Source organism: Mus musculus, chromosome 4, assembly GCF_000001635.26.
Source record: "Mus musculus strain C57BL/6J chromosome 4, GRCm38.p6 C57BL/6J".
Taxonomy (NCBI): domain Eukaryota; kingdom Metazoa; phylum Chordata; class Mammalia; order Rodentia; family Muridae; genus Mus; species Mus musculus.
Window position 1 is genome coordinate 25,865,157 of NC_000070.6, and position 8,142 is coordinate 25,873,298.

Here is an 8,142-nt window from a genome sequence, read left to right on the forward strand (position 1 = left end):
GAATGACCCTAGTGATGACTTCAAATAATGTAGATTATGGAGCCTGACCTGGCCATCTTCTGTAAACCAGGCAAGGCTTCGAGTGTTGGGACAACAGTGGCTCAGAGCTTGTGGGGGTGGCTATCCATGACTGGTCTAAGTTTAGGCCCAAATCTGGAGAAGGCTTCCATGCTTGATACATCTTGGATGGCCAGAAACCAGAAGCTCTATTACTCAGAGACCGAGGGTGGAACCAAACTGGCAAAAAACCAAACAAATAAACAAAGCGTTTTCTGTTTTATAGTGATAGTTTATGATAGTTCTTCATCTATCATTAGAGTTATAATTAGATAATGACACTTTGGATAACCCGATATATTGGCACGCCATTTCTCTAATGCTGCATTTCACGAAAACTTGAGCTTCTTTTATGATAACCCACTGCCAAATTCACTCTTTAAAAAAATGCTCAGACGATGCATTTTCTTTCTAGAGTTTGTGGGAACAGATAGCGTCTATGTGGCTCATCAACCTTGCTCTAGATTTTTGTCTCATACCTGGTAATTAATATCTCTGAATTAATTTACTAACCAGCTAATAAGTGGACAGATGCTTAAGTCCTGAGTGTGATTCTCTTTCCCATTTAATTATCTCTCACTTCTTGTACTAGTCACTTCCAGATATTTCAACATTAAACTGATATTACTTCCTGTAAAACTAAGCAAAAGAAATCTATGCCTGTTTTTTTTTTATAGAGTATGAAATAGTAATGGAAGGAAATGTTTAGAAATGTAAAAACTGAAAAGGAAGAAGAAATATTAATTATTATTTTATAAGAGATAATATTGTAACAAATGTGAGTGCAAAGCAATTGTGAAATTGTACCTCACTTTATAACACAGACACTTGGTACATAATATTGAGCTCCTGCAATTAGTAATAAATAAAAATCATTGCTTTCTCCCCAAATTTAATTCTTGATTTAATGAGAAAACTCTAAAAGGCATTGGATAAATTAAGATATCAAGCATTAATTTTATTATTAATACATTCGAATTGAAAATATAAGTTTGACCATAGATAAAATTATATTTTCATAATTTGTGTGTGTGTGCGCGCGCGCACGCGTGCGTGTATGCTTCAAAAGGTGGGTAATCTTTACTTTAATCAACAGTCCAAGACTAAGGAGTACAAGTGTCAAGGGTGAGACTTTCTCCATGGTCAAGCATCAGCATCGTGCACATGGCACTTCTTCTGTCAGGAGGTCCACATGGGACCTGCACCCACAGCCCCACTCTGGGACGGCCTTCCTTGTGTGCTTCATCTTGCAATTCCAGGGAGCTTGCTTGTGTACCTGAAGGCATCCTCTGCAGTGGGTGCCTCTGCCCAACATCTGGCCAGCCACAATGGCCAGTGGCCATCTTCAGGGTGTGAAAGGCAGCTCCTCTGCTATGCAGGCAGTGGGATGTGAGGTACAGCTGCGTTGATCCCTCCACATGGCACAGGAAGGTGCATTTAGCAAAGGGTGCTGATGGTGGGGCAACAGCAAGGGTAGCTGAGTGGTGCCCACTCTGTGGACAGCTGGGAGCAGGGGCTGCAGGGCAGTGCTTGTGGCTGCTGTCAGTCCCATCACATGAAGCCAAGCACAGTGTCAAAAACCCTGGTACATAAGAGTCTCTATACATCAGGAACCAAATCATTTGTTCTTAAACAGTCTACTACCTTAGTCTACTATGAGAAAACACTTATGCCATGGCGCACAGACCCAGGAGCCAGACAGACAGAAGAAAAGGAAGAGAGAAAGCAGGGAAAGACAGCGGTACATAAAGTGCTTCTCTCTTTTTTTTTTTTAATTACGATTTTTTATTACGTATTTTCCTCAGTTAGATTTCCAATGCTATCCCAAAAGTCCCCCATACCCTCCCCCCCACTCTCCTACCCACCCACTCCCACTTTTTGGCCCTGGAGTTCCCCTGTACTGGGGCATATAAAGTTTGCATGTCCAATGGGCCTCTCTTTCCAGTGATGGCACTATGTTCATAGCAGCCTTATTTATAATAGCCAGAAGCTGGAAATAACCCAGATGCCCCTCAACAGAGGAATGGATACAAAAAATGTGGTACATTTACACAATGGAGTACTACTCAGCTATTAAAAAGAATGAATTTATAAAATTCCTAGGCAAATGGTTGGACCTGGAAGGCATCATCCTGAGTGAGGTAACACAATCACAAAAGAACTCAAATGATATGTACTCACTGATAAGTGGATATTAGCCCAGAAACTTAGTATACTTGAGATATAAGAGACAATTTGTAAAACACATGAAACTGAAGAAGAACAAAGACCAAAGTGTGGACACTTTGCCCCTTCTTAGAATTGGAAACAATCACCCGTGGAAGGAGTTACAGAAACAAAGTTTAGAGCTGAGACAAAAGGATGGACCATCTAGAGACTGCCATATCCAGGGATCCATCCCATAATTATCCTCCAAACGATGACACCATTGCATACACTAGCAAGTGTTTGCTGAAAGGACCCTGATATATGTCTCTTGTGAGACTAGGCCGGGGCCTAGCAAACACATAAGTGGATGCTCACAGTCAGCTATTGGATGGATCACAGGGCCCCTAATGGAGGAGCTAGAAAAAGTATCCAAGGAAGTAAAGAGATCTGCCACCCTGTAGGTGCAACAACATTATGAACTAACCAGTACTCCGGAGCTCTTGACTCTAGCTGCATATGTATCAAAAGTGCTTCTCTTTTAATGAAACAAAACCGAAAGATGTACAGTCAGGTTATGCTGTGCAGTTCACAAGCATGAAAAAACAAACAGAAGGACAACACAAGAAGCTAACCCAAGACCAGGCTGGACTTGCGGCAAGGCGGGTTTCTCCTGGATGACGCTGGGGCTGTACCACTGGCCTGCGCACAAGAGCAGTGGGCACCGGCTTCTCTTCCATCTTCACCAGGTTATCTTGGAAGTCTGTGTCCACATTTTCATGCATATCACCTTCTCCTTTGAGGTCTAAGAAATCTCCAGAGGTTGCTTCAGAAGAGTTACTTCTCTGTGTTCCAGGCAACAATGAATCTTCCCTGCCACCACTAAATTTGGCATCTGCTGACTTGGCCCAAGATGGGGGTTTCTCTTCAGGTGTCCCAAAGATGTTAGAAGCCATCTTGTTCTTCCTCACACGCTGTTCTGTTGGTTCATCAAAGCCTAGTGAAAAATTTGATCCACCACCTGGAGGCTGCAAAACCCGGGAGCTGTTCCTGCTGTTATGGTCCACACCCTTAAAGTTGGTGGTAGTGGTGGTCATGGCGCCAAGGGTCAAGGTAGGCTGGCCCCGAAAGCACCAAGGGGGACTGGGACCAACCGGCACAGATGACTCCACAAACTAAACCACCCGGGCTCCATGAGCTTCCATGAGCCTATTTTCATAATCTTTAAAAAACTGGATGAAAGGCTTAGATTACCTTATATATACCATAAAAACAAATAAAAAAGATCCCTGTAAATGAACTGATTCACAAATATGTCACATAGAAGGCGTGTTATATGGAACTAGCTTTTAGTCCCAATTATTTTTATAGTCTCTTTGAAAAGTAGATTTGGGTTTTAAAAACCTAAGACAAACTAATTTTTTTTGTGTGTGTGCTTTTCTGTACGAAAATGTCAGTTTTCATTACGTTTGCAAAACAGTTCTCATACAATGCTGCTAAGCTCATTTTTGTCCAATTATTTCTACTTTCTTTGTGTATGTTCTGAGTCTAGTTGTTGAATAACTTAGGTTTTTTTTTAACACAAATGACTTTAAAATAATTTGGGTATATGTATAAATCAAAATAACTCCTACTTTACCTTAATCTGTAAATCCTCTCACATTCTCATCTCCTATTCTAATCATATGTGGCTAAATAATCAAGCAATTCTCTAGACCCCTTGTAAAGGTCTAAGTGGAGCAAATCACATTAGACTTTATAAGGTTTTGGAGAAAATGTTCTATCACAGAAAAATGTTTCCCTTGTGATCAAACAGGCAGCAAATAAAATCTAAAACCATGCCGTGTTACTGTGTTTACTCTTGTTAATGTCCAAGTTATTAACATCTAATGCTAAAATGTAACAGAGTTTTAATCCAATTTGTGTCTAACTAATTTCTCTTTCTTAAGTTTGGTTGGGTGCTGCATTCAGAATGGATTAGAAAACCACACTGTAACAGTGCCTTTGACTGCAAGGGTGGGGGGGGGGTTGCAGTGGGGTCCTGACCCATTCACATGAATCAACCAGTGCAGAAAATGTGTGTGGCATGCTATAACACATGCAATGCTCTTTCTTAGCTAATCTTGAAACTAGTAAATGTAGAAAGCCACATTCAGCTTTGAGAAGGTATTAAGAGAAGGTGTAAGAGGACAGACTATTCTACCAGACTCACGTTGAGACAAATGTAGGAAAGAATATGGGCAGAGAATGATGTTCTGGCATCATTGCTCTGTTGCTCAATGGGTCCTAGGTTTGGATGAGTCTAGTCTGCGACAAAGTATTACTAAGTGTTTTTATTAAGTTCTTATTATTTATGTAAAATTATAAGAAATTTATACTTTGAAGTAACAGTTATATCTGTGAAATATCATAGTGTACCCATTAATACATTGTATAATCATACCTTTTGTGGATTTCTCTACCTAATATAGTACATGTGTGATCTAAATCTGTAGTAGATATACTTGAATTTATATTTACATGCGTGTAGAGGGAACTACTACCTTGGGTGTGTGTTCCTCTCTAGGTTTTCATTTCTAATTTCACTTAGTATCTTTATGATTTTCGTGTTTCTAGTCATCTGCATAATTTCAAATTCAGAGAAGTATCCCTACATCACTGCATTCTTATTTGTGAACTCAATCATGACTCTGATTTGTTTCTGATTTAGTTCTTAATTCCTTTCAAGATGATTCAAGTAAAATTAAATCAGATAGTTGACTTTTCTACAAGGCCAGACATCTTTGTTAGGTTTATATTTTTTATTGTTGTTAGTTTTACTTTTTTAAATCTTAGCTTTAACTTCTCGTTGATTTAGAAGTTTTCCCCTCAAACATGTATCAATACATTTTATTGATAATGAATAAAATGAAATTTAACTGAACAAGAAAAAATAGGCATGAAAGTAATAAATTCTGGTTACACTCTAAATGTTCATGTTTTTGAAACAAGTTGTGCTTACTATACATCCATACACTGAATGTTTCCACATGAAGAGTACTTTTTATAATATTAGTATTTTAACCAATCAACAAATATTAAGCTGTTTGTATTGAAATATTTCAGTAGCAAATGAAAACTACTATGTTCTCTGAATTCTGTGTTCATTTCCATTTTTAACTCATGTTACTGGATCATTTTATAATTTACCAGATTAAATTATTTACTGCCATTAGTTAATCTTATTTTTCTTTGACAGTGTGATTAATGCATAGCACTTTCATCAAAATCATTGTTTTAGCCTCATAAATTTTAATCATAGGTGGACAATGTGAAAATAGTAATTATTAGATTTAATGGGTCTTTAGAAAATGGAAGGCCAGTTTAATTACATCATTATTATATAAAAAACTACAACTGAATTTTATTTTACTTTACTTTTATTGTGTTTTTTAATATTGTGTGAAAAACAAATAGAATATTCAATTAATTAGTCACTGCTACCCAGCTATGATTCTATATGAATAATGTAAAGATGCTGAGCAATAAATAGAAGTATATAAGTCTTTATGAGTAACATTTAACCAATTATTCATTACTTTTATATATATCTAAAATCATTATTATTATAAATTACTTTAATGTGGGGGCTAGAGTAATGGCCCAGCACTTATGAGTATTTGCTGTTTGTCAGGACCCAGGTTCAATATTCTGCTCCACATGGCAAGTGAAAACCATCTAAAAATCCAGTTTCAGGGGAATCTAATACCCTTTGCTGATCTCTGTAGGCACCAGGAACACACATAGTGCCTATACATGTCAGCAAAATAACATACTTATAAAACAAAGCAAATAAATTTACAGTTTCAAAATAAATTGTTAATTTGGAAAGATAAAGTAGAAAAACATAAAGATAGCCTTGTTTATGAGATCCTAAATTCCTAGTATTAATCACCACCTGAAAGTGAAAACAGATCTTAATTTTAATTGTATTTGCAATGCAATAACTGGATATTATAAAGTATTTTAGGCAAAGAGACTTCAAAAACAGGTAAAGGTATAAAAGAAAAAATAAAATTCATGAAAGTAAAAATTAGACCAGTTTAATCCCTTTAAAAACATAAAATAACGTTGAAGCTTTGAATACTAGATCAGATAAATAAAAAAATAAAAATAGTGAAAAATATGGTCATTAGAGATATGCATGTGCTAACCTATAATAGCACTGTGTTACAATTAGCACAGCTTATCTAATGAAACAAAATAAATACTAACCATGGTATGAGATATTTATGATTATAAAAAATAACTGATATTTCTACATTACTAAATGAGAGAATGAAATTGATTAACATTTAGATAAATAGCATAAAACATTTTTGATTTGAAGAATGTTGGGGTCCAGGGATTGATTCCCAAACCATACAAACACCAATCTCAGTCAGGAAGGGAGAGTTTATTGAGCATATGCTCCAGGAGTGGTTGAGAAGGGCCATGATTCAGGAACTGAACCATGATTTTGAGTTAAAATTGTACAGGGGATTTAAGCCCAAAATCCACAGACATCTGTGCCAAGTTATTTCATCAATTAAGATTAAAGAATAGGCAATTTCCTTAGGAACATGTCTTCGTTGTAAATATATCTTGCTCTCATTGGTTTGGGTATTCATCTCTGGCAGGGGACTTGCCTTGTCTAATATGCATGTTCTAACTTGTCAACCAAGATAGGACTTGCCTAACATTCATGGTGTAGCTTGCCCATCAGTTACCCACATATATGTCTCATTCGGCCGAGTAAGATGTCAGCTTCCAGGGAGATCTTGGGAACTTAAATTTACTAGACTGCTACTGAATATCAAATCTTATATTGTTGCAGTTGTCTCTCCTATATTGGGGTCTAACCCAGAAGCAGCTTATACCATAAAAGCTTATACGCAGGTACAGGAAGTGCTGTTGGGTGGTAGGTTCAGGTTCAATCTTATTGTGGGTAACTATCCAAATCAGATCTATTGACGTTATCATGATTGGTTTCCAAGTGCACAGAACATAACAGACTATGTAATCAATCTTGGCATTAGAAAGTTTCCTAGTAACAGTTAAAACATATGAGAAAGTTTCCATATAATGGGAGGCTAGCCAAGTAACTGTCACATAGGCCTTAACATTGTACCTAGACCTTAACATTCTATATAGATTTTAATAATTTATGTAGGCCTTAACAATGAATATGTCTAGTTACCTAGACATATTTTCAAATGATTGTCTTACTAAAAGTTTAAAATTCATTGTTCCTCAGGTGTTGCTATTGGTTGCATACTGGTATTAGAAGGTAGGTAATTCCTTATTGGTGAAATACCACACACTTTTGTTTCTGAAAATGAAAAACTTTAGCTAGGACTGAATTGGAAGCTCTGTTGCTGTTAGTGCTATCCAGGTTACTGTGTGAGCATTGCCATTGAAAGTCCTGTTCAGTTACAGAGTCTGTGCTATACAATGCCAACATACCAGGCAAGATATGAACATTAAGTTAAGTAGTAGCCCAATAATTTGAGGTTTAAGTAACTGATTTCTAATTGAGATTAAGGATTGTTACACAGGAGGGAAATCATAGCTGGGATTGCAGATCACGATGACATCCTGGAATTAATATTCCTCAGTGAGGAAGACACTACTTGTATTTTGTTTAAGGGATGTAATATGCCTATAAAATAGCCTTCTGAACATCTAGGCTTAAACCCAGAGAATGCCATTGTTTTTGCTCTTAATTATGATGGGAAATTTCCTTTTTGCATGGGGCATTTTATTTATAACTGGTCAATCTTCCGAAAACCAAGGAGTGTTTCTGAGGGACTGTGGTCTAATGTTCAGCCATAGATGGAAGAAAATAATCAGACATCTATATTTCCTCCTAGGCTCAGCACAGTTGACCCAAAATGGGACAAGTAGAAATATTCCCTATTA

The 8,142-nt window shown here is 37.0% G+C and overlaps 1 pseudogene; it reads right to left on the reverse strand.

Moving 5' to 3' along the window:
- Nucleotides 1,116–3,404, reverse strand: Gm11895 (predicted gene 11895; annotated as a pseudogene).